This window comes from Macaca nemestrina, chromosome 3, assembly GCF_043159975.1.
Source record: "Macaca nemestrina isolate mMacNem1 chromosome 3, mMacNem.hap1, whole genome shotgun sequence".
In the NCBI taxonomy this organism is placed as follows: domain Eukaryota; kingdom Metazoa; phylum Chordata; class Mammalia; order Primates; family Cercopithecidae; genus Macaca; species Macaca nemestrina.
Genome location: NC_092127.1, coordinates 94274039 through 94301359, shown reverse-complemented (window position 1 = coordinate 94301359; position 27321 = coordinate 94274039). Strand labels below are relative to the sequence as shown.

The following is a 27321-nucleotide window of genomic DNA, read 5'->3' as shown; positions in this document are numbered from 1 at the left end:
TTATTTTCCAGTGTCATTCAAAATTGTTGTGGGTGCTAAGGAGGCAACAACAAAATAACCTCCAAGATAATTTTTGTATATTTTTGGTTTATTGTTGATTTGTAATTATAGTCAGGTATAATAGAGTCTACTTGTTTATTTAAATATTAAATGTATTATGGAAGTGTATAGTTTGGCCTCTGTTGGAGTACTCAGAATTCAAGAGATACATGTATCTATTAGTCTGTTTTCATGGTGTTGATACAGACATACCTAAGACTGGGGAGAAAAAGAGATTTAATTCGACTCACAGTTCCACATGGCTGGGGAGGCCTCAGAATCATGTAGAGGGCGAAAGGCACTTTTTACATGGCAGAAGCAAGAGAGAATGAGGAAGAAGCAAAAGGGGAACCCCTGATAAACCCATCAACTCTCGTGAGACTGATTCACTATCATGAGAATATCAGGGGAAAGACTGGCCCCCATGATGCAGTTACCTCTCCCTGGGTCCCTCCCACAATATGGGGGAATTCTGGGAGATACAATTCAAGTTGAGATTTGGTGGGGACACAGCCATACCATATCAGTGTGTAAGAGATAAATGTAATTTAATTCAAATAATTATTTCTTTATTTCCAGAATAGAGATTTATCTTAAAAGTGCTAAGGGAATTTTAAAAGAAATATGTATATTCCTGAAGTGTCTATTCTATAAACTGAGGTAATGTGATTGCGAATGTGTTGTAGAAGAAACGATTTAACAAAATATTAAATATGGCTTTGAAAAGTATTGGGAATTTTTGAGGCAAAAATTGTCAGCAACTTTGGGCATGAAGATTAAGAGTTCAGTATATTCACATTGTCCTGGGCTGGACTATGTAGTGTTCCCCAAATTTACCTAAATAGCAAGGCTCTCTGAGTGGTGGAATTTGTGTGTGTGTTTATGATTGTGAAAATACATTTCTGGACCCTTGCTGAAGAAATTCTTGTTGAGTAGGGTTCGGGTGGAGCCCATGAATTTGTATTTTAAGAAGTACTCTAGATGATTCTTCTTATTAAACACATTTGGGAAACGCTCTCATGGGCTAAAGAACTAGATTGTCAAATAGCTTCAGACCCCAGAATTATTGACTGCAGCTGTCAGACAATGCTCAGACTATTTGATGAGGACTATTTGCCATAGTAGTTAGTGAATGAGTTTATAACACATATCCTGGGAAATAGCTTATGGCATATAATGCATTGTTTCTTCATCATAATAGTATTTATTTAATATTTAAGATGTACCAGACATTGTGTTTATCACTTATAGCATTTGTGATTGTTATTTTGTATGCCTCATCGAATTTTAATCTTATTTATAGATGAAGTTGTGACTCAACTAGGATCAGATTTAATGACTGGTAGAGGTAAGATTTAAACCCAGAGAGTCTGTTGTCAGAATAAGCATTCTTAACCAAAATATTGATATATTGTATGCTTGGATTCCTACTTCCTTTGATAAGAGTTTACAGTCCTAAGATCCTCAACTCCAGCATCTCTGTAATAGGAAAGCAATTCTGGTAAAAGTTGGTGCTGACTGTTGCAATTTGTATGAAGGGACTGCTACCACTCCCAATATTAAATGTGTCCCACAGCTCTCAAATAATTCATTAGCATGAAGAGAAACATAAAGTAGCCTGACATGGAGCTATTGCATCCCCTACTCTCAGTTACAGTTCTCCAGTTAACTGAGTTGCACTTAAGACCACCACATCACCACCACCCAAAGAAGTCTGATCACATCCAGCCTCTTACAACCATTTTCTTGCTCCCACGGATGTTTACTCAGAAGCCAGGCAGCATCGTCCTTCGTATACTGACAGACCTTCAGCAGGTTGAGCTGCCTCAGTTCTAGGTGATAACATTTATGGTGACATCCGTCAGTCAGGCAGAGGTGCAGAAAGGAGAGTTTAATCAGGGCACTGATAAACTGAGGTGTTGACAGTGGGAGAGATTGAGAGTTGCAGAATGGTATTTACCCTTTGAGTCTTTAGGATTATAAATCCTGAAGGCTTCTCTTCTCTCCTTCCTCACTGTCCCCTCTATGCAGTGTTTTAAAGCAGGTTCATTAATTTTAGTCTTGAGAATCTGTTCACCTGTGTTGCTGTTTCAGAGAGCAGCATCCAGAGAACAAAATAGAAGCAGGCAGTCTCCTTAGCAAGACACTTGGCTAAATGTGAGTCAGCGTGGTTGCTAACCCAAACCTTCCCATTGAGAATCCCAGGAGCGTGTTAGTGTGTGTTTCTTAGATGACCCCCATAAAGCTTTTCTCTCCAACCCAGTGAAGCAAATGAAAAACAATGGCTAGCCTTCATAGTATACTTCTGGAATGTAATTTTTCAATGCAGCCTCCCCCTCACTCATAGTAGATGAGAACTTATTCTCTGTGTTGCTCTGTTGATGCAGAAAAGACCTTATCTTTGAAATGCCGGGCTGCATAGAATTCACAGTGACTTAATTGGATAGTAGCACTGACCTGTCCTCCTGTCTTCAGGCAGAGAAGACATTGGGAAATTCCTTTAAATTTTCTGAACAAAAGGAAAATGAAAGCCAAATTTCAAAAAAGAGAAGAATTTCATTTTCTGCAGTTTAAAATGACTGATTTTTTTTTTCCTTGAGACGGAGTCTTGCTCTGTCTCCAGGCTGGAGTGCAGTGGCACGATCTCGTCTCACTGCAGCCTCCACTTCCTGGTTTCAAGCGATTCCCCTGCCTCGGCCTCCCTAGCAGCTGAGACTACAGGCGCCCACCACCACACCCGGCTAATTTTTTGTATTTTAGTAGAGATGGGGTTTCACCATGTTGGCCAGGATGGTCTCGATCTCCTGATCTGGTGATTCACCTGCCTTGGCCTCCCAAAGTGCTGGGATTATTGGCCTGAGCCACAGCGCCTGGCCAACTGTGTTTTTAATTCATGATTTTTTTTCCCTCTCTTGTTTTGAGTGCATTTGATTCAATGGATGTCACTTTTTGTTTTGTTTTTTTTTTGTTTGTTTTTGTTTCGAGACAGAGTCTCACCCTGTCACCCAGGCTAGAGTGCAGTGGCTCAATCTCGGCTCACTGCAACCTCTGCCTCCCAGGTTCAAGTGATTCTGCTGCCTCAGCCTCCCAAGTAGCTGGGATTACAGGTGTGTACCACCACACCTGGCTAATTTTTGTGTTTTTAGTAGAGACGGGGTTTCACCATGTTGGCCAGGCTGGTCTCAAACTCATGGCCTCCAGTGATACCTGCCCCAGCTTCTCAAAGTGTCGGGATTACAGGCGTGAGCCACTGTACCCAGCTTCAATGGGTGTCACTTTTTAAAATTGTGATTCAGTCAGAATAGTGTAGTATTTTTGATGGGGATAAGCGTTCTCTATTTATGTAGAACTAAAGGGTTATCCCCAGTTTTTCTTGTCATTTGCCTCTCTGTCTTTTTCAGCAAAAGGCATTCTTTCATTACTGTGTCTATGGAAAGAAATTCTGTTTTCAGCACCTCATTGGCTAGATTAATCCAAGATTTACTCTTTTAGAAAGATTTACAAATTTATAATTAGGGATCATTTGTGCAGGAAGAGCTTTTGGATTCAGATGTGAGATTTTGTATTCGTTTAGAGTTTATATTTGAAGAATGTGTAGGAGATGATTTATGCCGTTTCAAGGATTGGTAAAGAGGTATTAGTAAATGGCCAAGTGTAGAAGTTTATGTAAGAATTATTTAGATATTTACTTATGGTAGGAAGCAAAATATTTTAGGGTGTTTACTATTTTCTTTGGTCAGCAAGTGGCCTCTTAGTGAAAAAGACAAGGACTGTTAAGCACCTAATATGAGTCCAGCACTCTTGTGGACTAGGTGGGCAGCTGTGAAGGAGTGAGGTCGGCATGTCTGCCTTGTCTGGCTTGCCCCTGCATTTCTTTATCTGTGTGACCTCAGGCCAGTCTTTTGCCATCTTTGGTGTCCTCAGCAGTAAAATGGAAACCATTATACCATGAACACGTTGCCTTTCTATTTGGATTGTTTGGAGGGTCAAGATAACCTGTGTCTTTTAAAACTATAAAACAATTACCTAAAAATTATTTGGTGATATTATTACTATGATTTTTGATGTAGCCACTGTCCTCAAGGAAATTTTGATTTGTGTGATCAAGGTTTATTATAAAAACAAATGTTTAGAAAGCAATGTAAAATAGGATACAACCCATTGTGGTTCTTTCTCAAGAGTTATGCATTTTATAGGAAACCAGGAAAAGAAGAGATGGGTATACATAGATTAGTCTGAGGAGGATTACAGGATAAGGTGGGATTTGAGCTAAATTTTTAAGCAAGCTTGGGACAGAGGGTGTGAGCAGAGACCTAGACCTAGAGCAGAGAATGATTTCACCCAAGTGCCAAAGAATTGAAAATTGTCTGCCTTCATATGCCCTGTGATTCCTGGGACTCACCACCCCCTCCTACCTTCTTGCCCTTTGCACATAATAGTTCTTCTTCATGGAATTCTCCCCGGCTCCCACTTCTCCTTCCAATCCAGTGTCATATGCCTTATGACAGATCATTACCCTGGTACCCTCACTGCACAGTTAAACCTGCCCTCCTCTGTCTTCCCTACCATATCTTCTGGGAGATTCCATCACTTATCACACTTAACATTAGCTACTGTTAGATAAGGTGCTAGTGGTTTACATGTGTCATTTAATTTTGTCATAACAACTTCATGAATTAGATAGTACTATTATTCCTATTTTATAAATAATAATAAAATGCCTCACACTTTGGAAATTTAATTTGTCCAGGGTCCCCCAACTAATAACAGTGACTGGAACTAGAACTAACCCTTAAACTAAAACTTTAAGTTTTTTTGCATGCACATATAAAGTCAGACAAACATGGGCTTGGAAAACTTTCCTCATTCTTTCTTCCCTGGATTTTGCTGAGCAGTAGATAAAATGAACTTTATGATTACATAAATAAAGAGTAAATAATTTGAGAGAGTTAACAGTTAATTAACAGTTAACTGCCTCAGGTTTTCAGGAATATGTTTTCTCTTTTCATGGTGAGACATTATACTGTGTAAACAGAAGAATTATTTATTTTGATTAAAGGATTCTGTTATTTCACTTTATATTTTATAAATGAGTTGAATGTATACTAAGGCATTGATTAAATGCTTAAGGTTATTTTGTTTATTTTTAGTTGAGAGGAATAGTTTCCCTGGGGGCAAGAAGTCTTTTGTATTTAGTTGTAGTGGTTTCCTCCCACCTGTGGTGAAAGACACATGCTGTGGACGTGGCATTTACTGGGTGTTTGCCTGCCTGCTTTCTCCAGATTATGGGTTCGAGCTGAAATCTAAGCACTTGTGTTAAGAGGAGTTTGGCATAGGGCTGTGACAGCAGCACTGTTCCCATTGACAGCAGGGCTTCTGAGAGGCCTGGGTCGGGTCCAAGAGTGTCTGCATCCACCTGGGAGCTTAGCAAACTGCTCTGCCTCTGGGAAACTCCTCAGTGTTTGTTTTGTTTTGTTTTTTAGGGATCTTTGTCATCCCAGGAGTCCAGGCTAGCTTAAAATTATCCTTGTCCAGGGAGGTCAATGAAGAGAGAGATGAATAAGGTAAAAATAGAGAAGGCATTGTGGCGAATGTGGCATTGGAGCTGAACTTTGAGGGATGGTAGGGTTTACTTAAGTACATTGCATGGAAGACATGAGCAGTGACTTAGAAGTGATACCATATGGAGGATCTTAGTGGAAGTTTTGATAGAATTAGAGGAAAATGTTTCATGGGGTCACAAAATTCACTTAGGTTACAATTTGGATGCACAGAGAAAAGTGTATTATTTTGTGTATAATTTATCTGGACTTCCTAATAAGGCTCATTTATTCATTGCTTCCCAGGAGAAAAAGTCACTGTTAAATCAGTCTGGATTAAAAGTAGATTGAGTCTATAATTTAAATAATCTCTTCAGGTAATAATTCTTCTTTCTAGGGAATGTTGCCCATCTCTCATCTCATCCTTTTTTGTGGCACTTCTCCAAGATGGGGAGGTACGTGGGATAGTGGGCAGGACAGAGGTGTGGAGTGCAGACTATTGACCTTGTGCTCACTGTTCCTCACCCTTCTGTCTGGGGCATCGTTTCTTCTTCGCCTAGTTGCTGAATGCTGTAGTGACCTCCGGTGCTCATGCTTGCGAGTGAGGAACTCATGGTCAGTTCTTTTTCATTTCTTTCATTGAGTACTCCTGGCTGATTCCAAGCCTGTCTTTGGCTCTTGCGGGACCATAGAAACCTTGAACATCTGGCTGTGACTCCCATTTAGTGTTGGCCTGAACGCTCCACTCTGCAAACCTTATTCTAGAGCTACCTCGATTTATGGCAGTGATTTCCCTCTGAGAAGCTTCCTGCCAAGGTTCTTAGCTAGGTCCGGGTTGGTTCTACCCTGCACAGTAATCTGGCACTGTTCAGGAATGCTACAACTCTGTATCTCCTCTGCCTGACCACATTGTGGTTTACATTGATGTGACCCAACCCCAGGTGTTCGGGGTAGCCTAAGATTCTCCAGTGGAAAATGGAGCTCTGGTGAGTGGGGTGGGAATGTGAGAAGTGGAGAATTGACACGTGTCTACTTACCTGTTTCTTTCCTCTCTTCCCTTTTATTTTCCTCACAACTGTTCTAATATAAAAAATGGGCAGAATGCTCTTCTTTTTTCTCCTAGGTCATCTTTTTGTATAAGTAATAAATTTTAGCTCAGCAGAGATGGGAAAGAGAAGATAAAGGGGTAAAAGTTTTATGCAATCTGTTCTCAATATAATTTGATTTGCAGAGTTCTTGTTTTGATGCAGTATCTTATTTTCCGAATGTCAGAAGTTGAATATTTCTTCTTTCTTGGTCTTTGCATATGCATTTCTTCTAGATAAATCTTAATCTCCCCGAAGTAGAAGCTTGGGCCATATTTGGGGAAAGGTCATGTGCACAAAAAGTAAAAAGATAAAAAAAAATTAATTTTTTTTTTTTTTTTTTGGATGACAGAGTCTCACTCTGTCGCCCAGGCTGGAGTGCAGTGGCGCAATCTCGGTTCACAGCAAGCTCCACCTCCTGGGTTCATGCCATTCTCCTGCCTCAGCCTCCGGAGTAGCTGGGACTACAGGCGCCGCCACCATGCCCGGCTAATTTTTTGTATTTTTAGTGGAGACGGGGTTTCACTGTGTTAGCCAGGATGATCTCAAGCTCCTGACCTCGTGATCTGTTCGCCTCGGGCTCCCAAAGTGCTGGGATTACAGGGGTGAGCCACTGCACCTGGCCGACACATTAACATTTTATAATATATTGCAAGTAGTAAAGAAGTGACAGATAACATTGACCCAGTTTCTTTGAACCATACTTTTCAAACTGTATCTCGTAGGATTGATTAATAAGAAGTTTAAAATTACTCCTTTTAAAGGTGATTTTTGGACAAATGGGATATCTGCCTCTTGGAGAATCACAACAAATATTTGTTTATTAAAGGTTCTGAGAAATTGTGTGGTAGGAAAAAAGGATCTGTTAAATCTTGACTGTGAAGCTTGTAAAAAAATTGTTAAATATCTATTGATTTCTAATAGAAGATAGTTTTTGACTATGGCCGTACCTATCTTACTGGGCGGGGTTGTGGCCGTGTCGGTTAGAGCCTACAACCGAAGAGAGAAATCAGACAGAGATTTGAATAACTTTTCATATAACTTTCTTTGTAATACTTTTTTTTTTTTTTTTTTTTTTTTTTTTGCCAAGGACCATTACCAGGCTGTAATGAAGGTATTTTTCAAAGTAAGTGTATAGTTCAGACCTGTTCACTAGTATTTACTTTGAACTGAACACCAGGTAAAAATCATTTTCTTTGGGAACTATTTTTTGGTAAAGTAGTTTATGTGATGTGGAAACTATTTTGTAACACGTATGCCTAAGCAGTGGGCCTTTTGTTAGATCCAATTAGAGTTTTCTCTTCTGATTAAATGTGAGACTCTGAAATGTTTCGCTTGGCTGCGGGCAAACTAAATCACTTGGGACCTCTTCTGCGTCAGCTTTCTGCAGATGGAGAGTATAATATTAATACTATTTATGTTTACATAATTCTGGAATTCATTATAGACAGAAATAGCCAGGCTGTACACTTTTCTGGAGTAATGTAATAACTAATAGAACTTATTTTAGAGTTTTTCTGTGATCTACAAAATGAACAAATAGCCATCTTGTGCCTGTAAGTATAGTACGACTTAGAATTATGTAATTGAAGAAGCACAGAATTTTGGAGCTTGGAGAAACTCAGCCAGTGTCTATATATACCATATTTGGAAGAAGAGGAGGCCAGAGAAGTTAAATGACAGTTTTAGGACCATATAGTTAACACTAGAATACAATTTTATCTTTATTGGTAAACTGAACAATAAGAGCTAATTAACTTTGTTTTTGGACAAAATATTACACTGGTACTCAGGGAATCTAGTTCTTTGTAAGATCTTGAACCAAATGTTCATTACAGTTGTTAAATTCCATTGTCTTTATAAAATTTCATTTGCTGAAAGAAAGTGTATTTACAAAATTTATAAATATGTGAAGAAACAGCCTTGACTTTTCCTTTGTAATGAAATTAAGAGTGGTTTGTGACTAAAGATAAAAGAGAGCTGCAACTTTGTTTCAGAAGACTTTTGTCCCCTAATCAAAATGCTGTGTGTTCATGAGCTACAATGAAATGAATTTATAACGTATTTATAAGCTACACTTACATTATTATTCCCAAAAGTTCAAATGGGCTTTAAATAGAAAAGTCACAGCACAAGTATATTTTTCTAATGGGGATGGGGGAATTACTAGGGGGAATAGTGTAGAAGGAGGGAAAGCAGTGTGGATGGAGATGGAGATTCTGGCAAAATCCTGGCTTTTAACCTAAAAAGACTGGGAATGAATAAATCTTATATTTTGTCCTAGACTTTTTATTCTTTATGTTGAAATTTCCATATCCTAACACATACTAGCAGCTGAAAAGTTATATATAGAATGAAGAAAATGAATGAATGAATAAATATGGATCTAGAAAATTGTAGCCAGTAATAACAGTATTACAGGAGAAGATTTTCCATACAATCTAGAAACTCCCAATTCCCTTAAAATACATTTGTCTGATATTTTCATTACCTGGATATTAGCAGCAAACCATATATATTGGAATCCAGTGCAGTATCAACAAATATTTTTCCAAGTTAGGACATTTTGTGGGAGAACTTGTAAGTGTGGTTCGATTTAGCTTTAATTCAAGTCAGCGAGCCTCTTATTATCTAAATGGGATGCTGTACTCATCGTGTCAAGTTGATTGTAATGGGGTATATGAAAAACTCAACTGAGGCTGAATCTACAATATTTAGTGAATTCAGTTCTGACAGTAAGTTTTCTACATGTCAGGCCCAGAATTCACATGCTTTTCAACCAAAACTGGGAGTTTGAATAGAATTATATACATACTTGACCCAGTGATTCACTTTAACTGCTGTCCTCATTGTTTTGGCAGACTGTTAAACAGTCTGCTATTTAAACTAGGTTAAAGTTCAGCTTTAAATTTTTTGAAGATAGCTTTTTGAAGACTGTTTCCTCAATAGTTAAATGGGAGCAATACCTATGTCAGAGGGTTTTGGCGAGGATGAAATAGATCATTTGATACGTCAGTTGCTGAGCGCAGTTCCTGAGGAGGCTGTTGCACCAGTAACTAGTAATTCCTTCCCTTCTTTCCCTCTTACTGTGTTACTGTGTTATAGGTCAAAATGTAAATAACTGAGTTGATTCTGCTCTTAGTGCTTTAATACTCCATTATGTTCAGACTTCCAGACAAAATACTGGCCATCCAGTTAAATTTAATCTCAGATAAATAGCAAATCATTTTTAGCATAAGATTGTCCCAAATATTGTGTGGGACATACTTATTCTAAATAATTATTTGCTGTTTATCTGAAATTCAAATTTAACTGAGTGTCTTGTATTTCTTTTTGGCAAATCTGGGGACTGAATTACTATATGCTATATTTTACATTATTAGCAGTTGATTTCTTTTATTATATTAAAGATATTTTATTAAATAAGTTCATACTAATAAATATTAGATTGTTGCCAGTTATTTGTGCATTAAAATAATTATATTTTATAATACTTTATTTTATAATTATTTTATATTAAAATAATCAGATTTGATATAAAAATGGTATAATTTTTGTTATAAATGCTTGTGTCCCAATTATTCTTTTTTAGAGACAGGGTCTCACTCGGTCACTCATGTTAGAGTGCAGTGGTGTGATCTCTGTTCACTGTAATCTCTGCCTCCCAGGCTTAAGCGGTCCTCCCACCTCAGCCTCCCTAGTAGCTGGGACCACGAGTGCCCACTACCATGCCCAACTAATTTTTGCATTTTTTAGTAGAGATGGGATTTAACCATGTTGTCCAGGCTGCTGAATTGCTGAGCTCGAGCGATCTGCCCACCTGGGCTTCCCAAATTGCTGGGATCGCAGGTGTGAGCCAAAGAACCAGCTGTGTGTCCTAATTCTTGAATGAAAAAACTGGGGTTAGGGGGAGAGGTGTCTGAGAAAGATGGTGAATGTACTTTTTGTTGTAAATCAATTTACTGATAAAGTAAATAATGTTTAGTAATTAATAATAATTTTAACTTTAAGTAGTGAAATGTGGTTATAGCAAATCACTTGAATGTTTCAGCCATACTGGAAACAGTGTAACTGGAGAGAATATATCTTTTGTAAACTGTGGAGAATAGAAAGTTAATTCAATCTAGGTCCAGCAATATGTTTAACTGAGCTTTGTTTTATATTACTTCAGCATCTATTTACTTATTTATTGAGACAGAGTCTCATTCTGTCGCCCAGGCTGGAGTGCAGTGGCACAATGTTGGCTCATGCAACCTTTTCCCCCTGGGTTCAAGAGATTCTTGTGCCTCAGCCTCTGGAGTAGCTGGGATTACAGATGCCTGCCACCATGCCTGGCCAATTTTTGTACTTTTAGTAGAGGCGAGGTTTTTCCGTGTTGGCCAGGCTGGTGGTCTCAGACTCCTGGCTTCAAGTGATCCACCTGCGTGGACCTAACAAAGTTCTGGGATTACAGGGGTGAGCTACCATGCTGGCCTGCTTCTGTATTTAAAATAATATTGAAAACTTTTTTTTCCAGTGCAACATTGTACTTAAAATATTTATAAATTTAAATCTCTATTTTGCTATTATGTGTACTTGTTACTTTGTAGCCTTTTAAAGCTAAATGGACACCAGATTTGTTCTGAATGCTATTTTAAATGTTTTTGCATTTTCTTTCATATACTTAATACTGTTTTCTAATTAACAGGTGTTAGATACCCAATATAGAAAATTTGGGATTTAGGGAAAATTAGAAGAAAAATTACCCATGACCCCATTACCTAAAGAAAACAACTGGTAGTTTTTAGGTATTTTAGTCTATACGTTTTTCTCTATACATATTTTAGATTGGTCATAATTATTATATTACTGTTTATAATATAGCAACATTTATAATATAGCAACATAATTTTAATTTTAATGGCTACTTAATGTTAGATCCTGCTTAATAGAATAAATTACTCAGCCACTCCCACACTGTGAGATGTTTAATTTGGTTGCAGTTTTTTTATTTGAAGTAATACTGAGATGAGCAATTTTGGTCATACAACTTTTTGTATGGTTATGGTTTTGCTCTAGGCTAGTTGCCAAAAGTGAATTTTAATAGTTCAAAGAATTATCTACATTATGAGATTCCAGATATGCACTTTCAAAATTAGAATCTGAAAGGATTATGCTTATTTTTGTCAACACTGGCAGTGTATGAGTTTTATTTCACTATTGACCTTTCTTAAATTTCCAAAAGTTTTTGTTAATATGCTAATTAAAAAATTTTTACAGGCCGGGTGCAGTGGCTCATGTCTGTAATCCCAGCACTTTGGGAGGCTGAGACGGGCGGATCACAAAGTCAGGAGTTCGAGACCAGCTTGGCCAATATGGTGAAACTCCGTCTCTACTAAAAATACAAAAATTAGCCGGGCGTGGTGGCGGGTGCCTGTAGTCCCAGCTACTTGGGAGGCTGAGGCAGGAGAATTACTTGTACCCAGGAGCTGGAGGTTGCAGTGAGCCAAGATTGCACCACTGCACTCCAGCCTGGGTGATAGAGCAAGACTCTGTATCAAAAAAATAGATAATAATTGTACAATTCTTTGACTATTATTATGGTTGAACCTTTATAAATGTGTTTGGTCACTGACATGTTTGTGGTCACTTTTATGGTATTTTAATCCAATTTTTAGAGTGACACTGGGCTATAGGCACATGAGGGGGGCATGATAGATACTTGTTGCTTGAGTGTATGTAGGTAGAACATATAAAATTGTTATCATTGAACAGTTTCTTGTTTCATCCCCTGTATACTACTATAATTTTAAAATGCTTTTAATCATCAAACTATGCTGTACTTAGAATACTCCGTTATTTCTTACATTTAAACAAAATTGTCTAGCCACAATAAAATGAACACAAGGTCAGTTAGAAGCGAGGTTACTGTTACTCTGTGAAATATGTAGCCCATTCCTTTTTTCATGTATAAGCTTCAGATTATATCACTTTCAAATATCTGAGGATTATGCCAACTGTTGATCGGAGAGTACACACAACAAGTACCCACTACAGCTGCTATCTTCTTTAGTACTAAATATTCTCATTAGGTGCTTTTTTTCTATTCACTTATCTCCCTCTTTCTTTTGTGTACATTGTACCACTCCACCCCACCAATGTGTAGAAAAGAGAATCCTTTTTCTAAAACACATTTGTTTCACGCTTCAGAGACAATGGACAAGAATTTGAAGGGTTCAACATGCCAGTTAGCTTTCTACAGCTTGCTCCTGTAGGGAACACATTTTTGCAGAAAGCAAAACATCTATCTGGCCTCTGCCAGTATCCCAAGTTTTAAGGCAAAAGGAGTAGAGTCCTGCGTTTATGCTGAGGAGAGGCCCTAGATGGTAGCTGTGATTTCACTCTAGAATCTGAATTCTTAGAAAAAGTATGTACGTCAGTGTCACCTCTTAGTTGTTGCACAGTTGTCTACAACTATAGTGCAGTAGATGAATTTACAGCTTTTTTGACCCTAAATGGGTTGGCAATTGACAGAGATCCAAATGGCACAGTCCTTTTTGTTTCATACTTACTCTCAAGGAGCAGGGAGAGAGAAGGATGTAGTCTGTTGCTATCTATCCACTCTCAAGAAATACAGCTTTTTGAGCATATTCCCTTAGCATTCCACGTATTGGCATTATTTGCTTTCAAGCCCATCAAAATATTTTTACTGTTTTTTGTTAGATACGTGCTACAATTGGTTTAACATTTATTGGCTATATGCTGTCTTCGGTGAGTGCCGTATTAATCTACTCAAAATACTAAGTAATATGTGGAAATTTGAAGACAACTTACAACACTGTAAATATATATGTAACCAAATATTACCAATGGTTGAATAGATCATTTTTGTTTCTATTTCTTGGAGGAGTATATAATAATTTTCTGGAATTAAAAAATCAGTGCAAGGGGAGAAAGTGTAAATTTGATGTGGAAATGGAAACTTACAGTAACTTGTGTTGTTGTCCAGAGGACAAGAATACAGCAAGATTGGGATGTGAGCTTACATGAAACGTTTCATCACGCAGACAAAGCAAATGCAATTTGATTTATATTTTATGTGACAGGTAGAGTCAAATTAAATGAAAAAGTATGTTCTCATAATATCCAAAATACGCTTCATATTTAAGTCTTTTCTGCTATAAAGACAAACTAAATGGTGTTTCTTGAAGCCAGAGAAGAAATAAGCCAAGTATAAAATCCTACTGTGGTGCATTGTGTCCTTTTCACCCTTGGGTGTTGAGTGGCTACCTCAGTGTCAGGCACATATTAGAGAGTTAATTAATGCTGATTAGATTAGTTTGGCATGATTATTTAAAGAAGGGATCAAGCATCTTCATCAGTCGTGTGTGCGTGTGTGTGGTGTGTGTAGTGGATAACATAGTGTTAGACTGGGTAGAAAATGTACTGGTTATAAGTTATGATGTTTATATGATTCCCTGTGAAATGGAACTGAGAAAAACAGCACAATAAAGAATGATGAATTATGTTCTCATATTAATTTTCTGATTTAATAACTATATTTGGTCATGATAACAAGAATATCATGTTGCATAACAGGTATATCTCAAAATGTGTAGTGCTCAGTCAACCATTATGAGAAATAGAAGTTTATTTCTCATTGACATAAAGTCCAAAGCAGGTTTTCTGACCAATAGCTAGCTGGCTGATTAGTAATTCAAGGACCCAGGCTAATTTCATTTTATGGTTACACCATCTTTCATGTATGGCTTCCATTGTACTTATGTGCATTAAACCTACTGAAGGCAAAGAAAGAGCAGGGAATTTGCACTTTGGAGGCTCTCATGGGTCAGGCCTGGAGGAGTTGCATGCCACATCTCATTAGGTAGAGCTGAGGCATAGGTCATCACTTAACTGCAAAGGACTAAGAATGTAGTCCTGCTGTGTGCTCGAATAGCTGTGATCAGCTGCAACTCAGTCTTCTTAAGTCACTGTTTCTTTTCATTTGTGAATAAAATGACTTCAATATAATTATTATACTCTGATCTAGGATGATTATTAAGAGAATTGTTGGTCCTTTAAAGAATCAGGCTTATTCAAATGCTTGAGTACAAAATTCCGGAGTTTAAGTTCTAAGTTTTAAAGAACTGCTAATCTTCGATACCTTGGTCATGACAACTTTCTCAAATGCCAGGGAAGGAACCTTTGAATCCAAATATTTTCTCTGTATGAAAGGCCCACCCACAATAACATTCATTTGCAGAAGGAAATGATTTATTGCTCCCTGTGAGTGAGTGCCAAAAAAAGTTTTCTCCTGAAATATCGTGCTAGTATTTCCATATAAACACGATTTTACCATATCTGAGATGTGGAAATTTATTTTTCATAGAATTTATAGGTTTTGAGGTGTGAAGGGTCCCCATAAAGTCATTTTGCAGTTTGAAAACTTGAAAATATTTAACTTTTATAGTTAAAAAATGTATGTTGTAAAAATGATAGAAACAATATCTAGAGAACTAAAAGCCTTTTTCTTCCAGAATATGTGGTCTGCTTGCCAGAGGACATTGTTTTATATTCTTATTCATTAAACAAGCACTTATTGAGCATTAACTATGCGCTATGTGATTAATTCACTTAGTACCTAGTCCTCCAGAATTTAAAGTCAGAGGAGAGAAGCTTCATACTATTATAGAAGAAGCAGTGAAGGAGGAACAGCCTAGTATTTTTTTAAGAAGCTTTGTGAAGTTTTAAGAGAAAAGACAACATAGCCACTTGACCTTGAAAAATCAATAGATATTTACCTGGAATGGAAAGGGGTTAGGGTATTCAAGGCACAGAACAGCATGAGCACAGCAGTGAAAGCTTCGAAAGCTCATGACTTGGTTTGGATGCTGGAATTCTGAAAAGCTAGACATTTTGTGATTTATGGAGGAATTGTGGGATGTGCACCTGTCCCAGTTGGTCAGACTAGCCTGACATACCATACTGAGACCTTTTTGCTTTTTTCTGTAGGCACTGGGAAGCTATGCAAGGTTTTATATCTCATTATATCAATGAGATAATCAGATCTCTAATTTTAGAAAGATAACCCTGTTAACTCTGCAAATGATGTGTAAGTGTTGAAAAGACTAGAGACAGAGGAGAGAGGGTGAGGGCAGTCCCTGGGAGGGGGAGCACAGAATGGACAGGAGAGAGAGTTCACAGGTGGAATTGCTAGAATTTGGGGGTTAGTTGGTTTTTGAAAGTGATTTTTTTTTTGCTTTGTCATTAGAAATTGAAAGGATAACAGCATATACAACTGAACAGCATATTTGACCAAAACTTTAATAAATTTGTTTTAAATACAGTTTATAGACCACATCATGTACCAAATCCAGGATAACATATAAGTTAAAATGCACACAAAATTAAGACAATCTTTATTTTCTTACTGTGACAACATAAGGTGTTTGATAGTTTAAGCTTTTTATTTTTTCTGGCTTCATCTTCCATAGGGTTTTTAACCATTGTTCTAATGGTATTAACCAATTGGTTTATTCATTAAGCAGATATTTACAGAGCACCTAAATATGCTCAGAAATGATCTAGGTCATGAAGACAAATTATAAAACCACTGCCCACATGGAGTTTATATTTGATTAAAAGAAACAGACAGTGTGTCAAATAAATAAGAAAATATATATAGTGGCAGGTGGTGATAAAAGAGCTGTGGGTAAAAAAAATGCAGGGTGGGAGACATGTGACACTTGAGGGTTCTGGTGTTTTAAAGATGGTGGTCAGAAAATCAAGAAGGGCCACTCAGATTAAGTGATGCGATGAGAGATCTGAAGGTCGTGGGGGAAACCAGCTGTGTGGATTCCTAGGGGAAGAAAGTAGTGGACCAGCAGGTGCCAGGACTGAGGTGGAAACCTGACCGGGTGTGAGGAGCAGCAGGAATGGTGGCATGGCTGGGAGAGTTTGGCGAGGGGAGCCTGGAAAGAGATGAGGTCTGGGAGGGAGATGGAGGGCGTATCACTGGAATCGTGCAGGCTGTTGTCAGGGTTGATCTTGGCATTTTCTCTGAATTAAACAAGATGAAGAGTTTTGAGTAAAAATGTGACATCATCTAAGTTGTAAAGGGATAGGTTGAGCCGCTATGTTGAGAGTCTGCAGTGGTCCCAGGTGAGAGGCTGTGAAAGGCTATCTCAGTAGTCCAGTCGAGAGAGAAATGATGGCTTAGACTGGGGTGATAGTGGTGGGGGTGCTGAGAAGTGGTCAGATTTGGATTGTATGTCCTGATAGATTGGTGGATATGTGGCATGAAAAGGAGGAGTCATGGGTGACACTAGGATTTTTGGTCTGTACAACTGGAAGAAGGAAACTAGCAATATCAAAGCAAAGGAAAACAAGAATGTGAGATGGAAATATGAGGAGTTCATCTTACGTTGCTATGCCTGTAAGATATGCAGGTGGGAATGCCAAGTAGGCAGCTGAATATACAAGTCCGAATCAGGTCAGGGGAGATGCTCGAATATGTTGTGATTATATTTGAGAAAAATAGGATTAATTTAAAACTGGTTGCAAATGATTCAAATCTGATCTGTTCAGGATTAAATACTTAAAAAGATTATAACATTTTAGCATGAAAAAAGAATTGTTTTTATAAAAATGTATTTCTCTATGATGACTTTGTTTTATTCATATTATCAAAAAATTACTTTTTAACAGATTCTCATTTTTATAAATTCAGAACTTGGAAAGGAAAACTTAAAAGATGTTTAACTTGAGATTCAGAAACTAAGGTTTCTTGAATGCATGACGTGTTATTGCCTGACATAAATATTATGCTTACTAATTGTTGACCTATCCTCCTCCTGCTTTTCAGTAATACGTTTCTGACAGGCTCATATGGTGAGTACCAAAGAACAGAATTGCTTGGTGGTTAGAGTGTGGGTTGGGGAACACATCCTGGTTCTGCAGTCATTCGTTGGCTGAACTTAGGCACATTACTTACCATTCTTGTGCCTCATTTTCCTTACTAGTAAACTAGAGATAATATAAGTTATAATACAATACTCTTATTTAATTGTGAGAATTAAATAAGTTAATGCATATAAACTGCTTAAAAAAGTGCTGGACACATAGCAAATGCGTACATGTTAGCATATTTTTATCTGCCATTGAACGTTTGCTATGTGTCAACATATTGGGTACTTTGTATTTATTATTGTATAATTTCAAACTATATTTTCTGCACAGGATATATTTAGCACACAAAATAACAGGATTAATAGAAAACTAAATTTTTAAAAAGGTTATTTGAACTCTGCCACCTCAAATTAATGAGGTGTCTTCATTTATTTCTTTTGTTTTTCTTTTTCTTTTTTGAGAAGGAATTTCTGTCTTGTTGCCCAGGCTGGAGTGCAATGGCGCCATCTCGGCTCACTGCAACCCACACCTCCTACGTTCAAGCCATTCTCCTGCCTCCGCCTCCTGAGTAGCTGGGATTACAGGCACCTGCCACCACGCCCGGCTAATTTTTTTGTAGTTTTAGTAGAGATGGGGTTTCGCCCTGTTGGCCAGGCTGGTCTTGACCTCCTAATCTCAGGTGATCCACCCGCCTCGGCCTCCCAAAGTGCTGGGATTACAGGCGTGAGCTACTGCACCCGGTCTCATTTTTCTCATAGTCCTTAGACCTGTTCACTCGCATATTGTGTGTCTTTTTGTCATTTTTCCATGTTGCAATAAAGTTGTAATGATTATACATTTTAATGTAACCAAAATTTCTTGGTCGTGTCCTTGTTGATGGATATTTAGACTGTTATAAACAGTGCTTTTATATACTATTATGAATTATGTATTTTCCAGCAAATAACTTTAATTTTACTTATTTCTTGAAGTTAAAGTCTCAAAAGTGGAATTACTAGGAAAAGGATATGCTTTTTGTTCTGGAAACATCTTACCAAATTTCTTTCACAACGTACCACATACGTTCTTATTAGTGATGTACAGTCAATATTGGTAATACTTTTTTTATTTTGCTAATTTGAGTAGACACTGTGATAAAGAACATGGTGCTGGCATTAGACTGACTGGATTCAGATTCCAGAATCACACATGGCTAGATGTGTTAGCTTAGGAAAGTTACTTTTACCTACTCTAAGCATTGGTTTCCTGATCTGCAAAGTGTGAATTATACCATAACCTATGTACTGTGATTATTACAAGGAATAAATAAGATGATACATATAAAAATGGCACAGCATCTGATATTTTATAAGATTATTACTGTTACACCCAATTTTTCTCTTTCTGCACTTTTGGCAATTAGTGTGATCTGTTGTATCAGTTTTGATGCTTGTTTCCATTTGTATTACTTGTATGTGAATTGTCATTCCAGAGATCTTATTTTTTATCCTAAAAAATGAATATGTTTTTCATAGACTGTAGTCCATGTGATGTTGACATTTTATCTGTTATCTTGGCTTTGTGTAGTTACCCTGGTTTCTTGTTTTCTCTTTCTTTTACTTATGTTTTATTTTAAAAGTATATGATTCATTACAATCCCTTTCCATATATCTGAAAATGGTTCTGTTTTATGCTAGTATTTTTTTTTTTTTTTGAGACGGAGTCTTGTTCTGTCACCCAGGCTGGAATGCAGTGGCACAATCTCAGCTCACTGCAACCTCCGCCTGCCAGGTTCAAGCAATCCTCCTGCCTCAGCCTCCCAAGTGTCTGGGACTACAGGTGCATGCCATCAGGCCTGGCTAGTTTTTTATTTATTTTATTTTATTTTTTAATTTTTAGTAGAGATGGAGTTTCACCATGTTGGCCAGGTCTCGAACTCCTGACCTTGTGAATCCCCCCTTGGGCCTCACAAAGTGCTAGGATTACAGGCATGAGCCACCGCACCTGGCCTTATGCTAGTATTTATATGATTTAAACTGTTTTAATGTAACTCTTTGCTCTGTTTGCAATTTGGCACAAAATGTGAAGTATGGATCTAAATTCATATTTCTAAATTATTGACCATTCTTCACTTTGCCATCATTTTTCAATAGCTAAGGCCATTTTTCTATAGAAATAAATACAAAATGAATATATGAAATACTTCTTAATAAAAAAAAAACTAGCTACTGCATTGTTTACTACTCGGTTTATCCTCCTAAAAGTGAATTTTACACAAGTTACAGTAACATAACTGAGAAGGCAGTACTATAAAAGAAAACGAAATGGTCCAGGCTCATCTAGTTCTTATTCTTAAAGCCTTATGATAAGAAAAGAAAGGCACAACTAATTTTCTGTCCTCACATGTCTGTTTGTGTAAAGATAGATAATGCCATGGTCTGAATGTGTCCCCTGAAATTCATGTATTGAAACTTAATTGCCAATGTGATTATATTAAGATGTGGGGCCTTTAGGAGGTGATTAAGTCATGAGGGAAGAATCCTCATGAATGGGATTAGGGCCCTTAGAAAAGGACTTGAGAGACTTGATTCCTCTCTTCTGATCTTCTGCCATGTGCGGACACATTGTTCCTCCCCTCCAGAGGATGCAGAAACAAGGCTCCATCTTGAAGCCAAGAGCAGCTCTCATCAGCCCTTGACCCTGCCAGTTCCTTGATCTTAGACTTCCCAGCTTCCAGAACTGTGAGAAATGAATTTCTGTTTACAAATTACCCAGTCTCAGGTATTTTGTTATAGCAGCATAAACGGACTAAGGCAGATAGTAATTTCATACCCATAAAGTCCTTTGAGAATTCTTGGCTGGTATAGAAGACAACAGTTTAATTCTGAGAAGAATATGCCACAGAATCTCTAGAAAATTTGTTTTGGGTAACTGAACTTTTAAATAATACGTTATATCAATTTTTTTTTTTATAGTTTCAGAAATTTCTACTTTTCCTGCTTTGATTAAATTCTGGCTCTGTTGTTTTCTAGGTACATGGCCTTTGGCATATTAGCCTTAAAGCCTCCTTTTTTTTTTTTTTTTTTTTTCCCTTGGTCTGCGAAATGGGAATTTTCCTAATGTCTCCCTTGTAGGCAGGAGTGATAATTAGCCATATGCTTCTGTTGTTCTGTTGCATTCAGCTGGTGTCATTGATGGATCTGTGCCTGTGTCAAATTGGTTGCTAAGTATATTTAAAATTGTTCCTGCTCCCAGGAGTATTGTGAGGGTGAGAGAGAGTGTCTGCCCTGTGCTTCAGGGTCTGGGTGTGGGGAAGGGTGATGGTTTCCCCTAAGAAAAGGTATCAGGATCTTCAGAGAAAGAGAACCTTTTCTGATGGCACCACGCTTTTCTCCTTTTCCAGCTACTTTCATTGGCGTTTCTTATTCTGATGGAATGTTTTATGTGCTTCAAACTCATGTTGAGGTGGCAAAAGCCAGAAACCACTCTCAGGAAGTGGTTCTTAACTAGTGCCCCACGGTAGGATCACCTGGGGAACTTTCAAAATTAAATCAATTACATCAGAAACTGAAGGTGGGGTCAAGGCATTAGCTTTTCAGAAGCTCTGCAGAGGATTCCATTGTGAACCCAGGTTTGAGGACCTGTATTCTGGATGATTTTTTCAGTAATAAAAGCAGTACTGTTCTTTGTATTCTCTTTTTTATTACTTTGTTAGGACTATTTTATACAAGCCTCTGTGGTAAATTGTGCTTTTAGTTATACTTTTATTATTTTAGTTTAGTATTCTAGGATGTTATTTATTCAACAAATAATATTTAGTAGTTATATATTCCTAAGTTTGTGTCAGGGGCTCTTCTAAGTATCTTATATATCTAAGTCATCTAAGTTTAATGACAACTATTTACAATAGGTACTATTATCATCCCATTTTATACAGAAGGAAGCTGAGGTACGAAGAGGCTAAGTATCTTGCTGAAGGCTGCACAACTGGTTTGAGGCAGAGCTGCATCTTGTTGGTATAGTTTTAGCTCTTAGCTTCTATGCTGTGCTGTCTCTATACAAGCTCCTACTATGTGCCAGAGAGTATTGTAGGTGCTTAGATTAAAGCAGTGACCAGAACAGCCAGAAATCCTCCTCTTGTGGAGCCTACAGTCTGGTAGAAATTCTACAGATTTTATTTTAAAATGCTCCTGAATTGTAGTCAAGATTTAGTATCTCAGCAGATATTCTACTGTGAAGCGATTTCCTCATCCCATGTAATTAGTTATAATTGTGCATGATTGAACCTGCATAGTATCCTTACTTGAAGAAATGTTTTATTAGTCTAAACTGATTTGGGGGAGGGGGAGATGAATTAGTGGATATATAGAAAAGAGTATCAAGCCTGTTTAATTTTCTTTTATAGGCTAGGTGTGTTGGCTCATGCCCATAATATCAGCACCTTGGGAGCCTGAGGTGAGAGGACTGCTTGAGTCTACGAGTCTGAGACCAGCCTTAGCAATGTGGCAAGACCCCAACTCTAGAAAAAAATGTAAAAAAATTAACTGGATGTGGTGGCATGTACCTGTAGTCCCAGCTACTCAGGAGGCTGGGGTGGGAGGATCACGCACTCCAGCCATGGTGACAGAGTGAGACTCTATCTCAAAAAAAAATTTTTTTTTTCTCTTATAGGCTTAGCTTTGGGTCAGAGCATCCAGATTTGTAGTTAGAACTTTCTCAGTCCTCTCAGAGTCACGGGCCATAATGTATTTCTCCCTCTCTTTTCCCAAAGGGAGAAAGCACCAAGTTTTGGGGTTTTGTTAACTCTTACACTACAACTTCTCCTTGTGGCATCCCGTTTTCTCAAAGTGCCGTTATATCAATATAAGCAGCTCATGAACTGAACTAATTTGAGCTAAAACATTACTGGTTGGTAACAGTTTAAGGAGCTGCCCTTTCTGACACCAGGTGCATTTTCACAGGAGTTTTGGTGGGAATGACCATAAGGAGCTGCGTGGGAATTCTAGACACTGTGGCACAGCCAATGGAAGTATTTTTAGCCCAGGGTTCTTTCATCAGCCCTCTAGTCACACCACTTAAACAGTGTGTGTGTAAACAAGTTCTTCTCCCTTCTCTCCGAGGACCTAGATTTGAGACCCTTATTCAGTCCTTCACACATATAACATTGGTTGTGACCTTGTACTCTAATCTGAATACTCTTGAGATTTTCAAGTACATGCTGACAGGGATTTTGTGAGAATATGTAAGTATCTGCTTAATGGTAAGAAATGAACCTTTTAACAAGGAGCTCACCCAGTAGTGTACATTTGGACACAGTTGGTAGTACCTTAGTAGTGGAACAAAATTCACCCAATGAAATATTTTTTTGAAATGTTGGCTTGAAACATTTAATTCAGTTGTAGTTACAAGAGTGCTTTCCTGCCAAAATGAACAGCTCCTAAAACAGTCTGTCATCCTGCGATTTCTCCCCTGCTTTTTCTCCTTAGCCCTATCCAGCTTGCGTCATAATTAGTGAGTAGCTGAATGAATTGAATTTGCCTGAATTTATTATCAGTCTCAACTACAAAACTAAGATTCTTGAAGCCTGGGAGTGCATAATGTTCATTGTATTATTCCTGTACTTCACACAATGAGGCCCATCATAGACCCCCATTATGTACCTGTGGAAGGGAAGAGAGAAAGAATTTTCTAGGGTGCCAGACCTTGAATGTATGGAGCAGAAATTTTAATTCACATGGTCTGATGCCAAAGTTCATGGTTTATCTTCCCCCCAGAATCAATTATTATTAAATGAAGTAAAAAGCCATTGGCATAAAAGTCACCCACAAAAAACATTTGTTTCTTTGGAGAACCTTACATAACTCGATTCCTGAGTAATTTGCTAGTTGAGGTAACCGGATTGCTTGCCTGTCTTCCCAGTGGGACTGTAAACTCTGGGAGGGCAGGGAGTATGCTTTGTTCATTGTTTATTCCCAGGACTATGCAGTGTTCCATGAATAAGTATTTTAAACTACATAATGCCATATGATTAAAACATGTTTTTCTCATAAAGATATGGTAATGATTTGCAACAACAGAAGCCTTTTCTCTGAAGACTTGAAAGAGATCAGAACTTTGAAGGATACGAATGTATTCAAAGAGCAGTTGTACTTAGACTCAGATTGTAAAATAAAAATAATGAAGTCAGAAACGTAGATATATTTTCACTTCTTACAGGTGTTCACAAAGTCACATAGATACTTAATCTATACTAAAAACTTCATGAATTAGAAGACATGTAAATTTTAAACTGGTTAGAAAGGAGACCCAATTCATTCTCTACTTTTGGCACTAACTTCAACCATATAACATATGTTGCTAAAATTAGAGTTTTCAGAAATATGGTATTCATAATAATTAGAATAATGGATTCTAAGAGGGATCATTAGGGCGCATAGTGTGCTTTAACTCTTACCAGCTGTGACAGGGCATGCCATTGCTGTTCCTTAGATTTTGCCTAGAAGCTTTAAAAGAATCTGTTTATAAACTGGAACCAGTACTTAAGTGTCACTGGATTAACACTTCAGAATTTCATGTTTACACATATATTTCACAACTCTCTTTAATATGCTTTAAAGCTGGCTGAGACTTATTTATGTGTTACACAGCTATACTTGGTTCCATAATCTATAGCTACTTTCTTTTGAAATTAAATTTACTGCCACAGAAAATTGTGGCGAAAATAAAGCCAAAAGGTGTTGCAACCTACTAATTGAAAACATGTATTTGGTAACTAGTAAGCATTAGTAAGCACTTAAGAGGTAAGTTTTATTTAATTTTTTTGAAGTTTAATACTAACAAAAAGTGTTTAATAATATTAGCAAAGTTTTCTCAGAAAATAATTTTAGCTAGAATTTAGCTAGAGCATATATAGATATGATATATGCATATATCCTATAAATGTTCTTTAAAATTTTATTTTTTTTTACTTAAACTGTAATCTCAAAATTCATACAAAAGAGTTAGGTTTGACTTAAGATAGTGTTGGAAATGGTTTTTGCCGCTAAGGATCTTAAACTAATCAATTAAGAGTTCAGTAAAACAGCAATACACATAAACCATTGAATTAAATTCAATAAAATATTTATTGAATACCTCCTATTTGCTAGCCATTGTACTAGGTAATGGGGATATGGGAGCGAATGAGATACAAGTGTTAAATTCTGTGGATTTAATGATACATGTAATAAGGATAAGGCTTATAAATGCTTTCTTGTTGAAGCCTGGATAGTACTGTGTGCCAATAGCTAGTTTTTAAAAAATTTGGCTTGATTTCAGTAAATTCATGTCTTGTGCATCTATTCACGTCACAGGTAAGTGAAGTGAATCTTCCAGCTCCTCTTTCTCCCCAGTTAATGAGACACCCCTTTCTGTGTGCTGTACGTAGCTCTGTGGTAGCATTCATTGTCTTACTCTGTTTTGGTGACTGTTTATAGTCTTAGTCTGTTTTGCTGTGCTATAGTGGAATACCTGAGACTGGGTCGTTTATAATGAGAAGATACTTATTTCTCAAGTTCTGGAGGCAGAGAAGTCTGAGATCAAAATGCTGGGATTTGGCAAGGGCCATCTTGCTGCGTCATCTCATGGTGGAAGGTGGACGGGCAGAGAGACAAAAGGAGGCCAGATTAGCTCTTTTGTAAAGACATTAATCCCACCAATGAAGATGGAGCCTTTAGGGCCACATCACCTCCTAAAGGTCCCATCTCCCAGCACCACCACAATGGCAACCAAATTGCAACATGAATTTTGGAGGAGACAGACATTCAGATTATGACAGTTATTATATCTGAGTTTTTACTTACACCCTGAGCCCCTAAAAGGCAGAGACCACTTGAATGTTTACAGTCCAGAGCTTCTCAACACATTGGACATATTTCATGATGGCTGGGTAGATGAGTAAATTAATAAATTGAAAGGAAAGGGGGATATTGGAAAATAGAGAATAAAGAGTGAGGAGCAAAATGGATAGGGTAGAAGAGAAAGAGAGGAGGCAATATAAGAGACAATAGGAGATGAATGGCCAGCTCCCTTCTCCCTTCTCCCTTCTTTTCAGATGAGACTTGATGTGCTCTCAAGTCCCTGGGCTGGGTGCTCCCTATCAGTGATACTGGGGGGCTGTAATGGATGTGGCTTCAGCAGAGTCTCTAGTATGGCTTATTCAAAGTCACTGCCATAGACTTAGCACCTAGATAACTAGTTTGGGTGCATTCCAGGAATGCACTCTGACTTAGGCATCTGAGTGATCTGTTTGCCCTTACTTAGTCTCTAGAATAGCAAGGTTACCTCATATCTGCCAAGCCAGTAGGAAGGATACAAAGGCTTTTTTGGGATCATAGTGTTTTTCCACACTGCATTGGTGACTTTTATGTCAGCTAATCTTTGAGTCATGATTGCATTTGAATGGGAAATGATACTCCTAAAATGTGTGCCTTAGATATTGTTATAGTTTTGACTCCTGGTTAAAAAGCATTAATGTCAAAAAATAAATTTTTTCAAGTAACTTTTGGTATCAATGCTTGCCCAACATTTCCACAGGCAGCCACTGTTTGTGCTACACTGTAAGCTTTCTTGTTAACCAGAAACTCTTTTACTTGCTTAGCTGAAATATTTTGAAATCATTTGTTATTGAGCTTGAGGTGCCCTTTCTCAGCTCATATTCTAAATTAACCTCACCAAAGAGCGACAGAAGGTCGAAAAGAGTTCTGAGATAAAACTGCTTTCCAAAATTTTGGTTAAAGCTAGAATGGCGTGGGCAGACAAGGGCTCCTTTGCTTTTGAGGGGTCGGTGGGAGAACTGACGTGGTAGAAAGTTAGCTTGGTTCGCTACCTTGCTTCTCTCCTAGTGGGCTGCCAGATTTCTGTGGGTGGATATGTATGAGTTATGTGAAAAAGCTGGGGGCAAAGCTGGTGTTTGGATCTGTGTTTTGAGGAGCTCTGCCCTCATTTTGGAGGAGCCAGTGTCTGGAAAGTGATTGTGAGAGACAACTAGCAGAGGAGAAGGAATTAATGGTCACAGTTTATGAAGAAAAAGAACCAGGATTGCACACTGAGCCCTGTACTGCACACACAGCCTAACCTCTCTATAAGACAAAGATCTGACCATACATATATTTCCCAGGGCTGTTTTCTGACTGAGATATGGAATAGAGAAAAGGTTAGGTATGCCTATCTGAGCAGCCTACAGATTGAAAAATAGTTTGTAGTATCTTTTTTTTTTTTTTTTGATAGAGTCTCACTCTGTCACCCAGGCTGGAGTGTAGTGGCGTGATTTCGGCTCACTGCAAGCTGCGCCTCCCGGGTTCGCACCACTCTCCTGTCTCAGCCTCCCGAGTGGCTGGGACTACAGGTGTCCACACCACACCTGGCTAATTTTTTGTATTTCTAGTAGAGATGGGGTTTCACCGGGTTAGCCAGGGTGGTCTCAATCTCCTGACCTTGTGATCTGCCCACCTCGGCCTCCCAAAGTGCTGGGATTACAGGCGTGAGCCACTGCGCCCAGCCACTATCCTTTTAGTTTTTAGAGTTTAGAGCCTTTGTTGGTGTTTAAATTTCTTTCAGAATTATAATGAAGTAAAATTAAATGTTTAATTGATCTAATTCAAGCATTTAAAGATCTTAACATTTTTGTTTGAATTTTGATGCACTAATTTACCACTTAATTCTAATTAGCCTGATAATTGCCAGCACTTTCCCATGCATCTATTCAGGAGGAAGCTAAGGAAATCTTCCTCACTGTAACTTTTTCCTTCCCC

At 37.9% G+C, this 27321-nt stretch overlaps 1 protein-coding gene across 6 annotated transcripts in view; it reads left to right on the top strand.

Moving 5' to 3' along the window:
- The window catches only part of LOC105464217 (bone morphogenetic protein receptor type 1B), a 393013-nt gene that overhangs the window by 36121 nt on the left and 329571 nt on the right, over positions 1–27321 (top strand). The window lies entirely within an intron of this gene.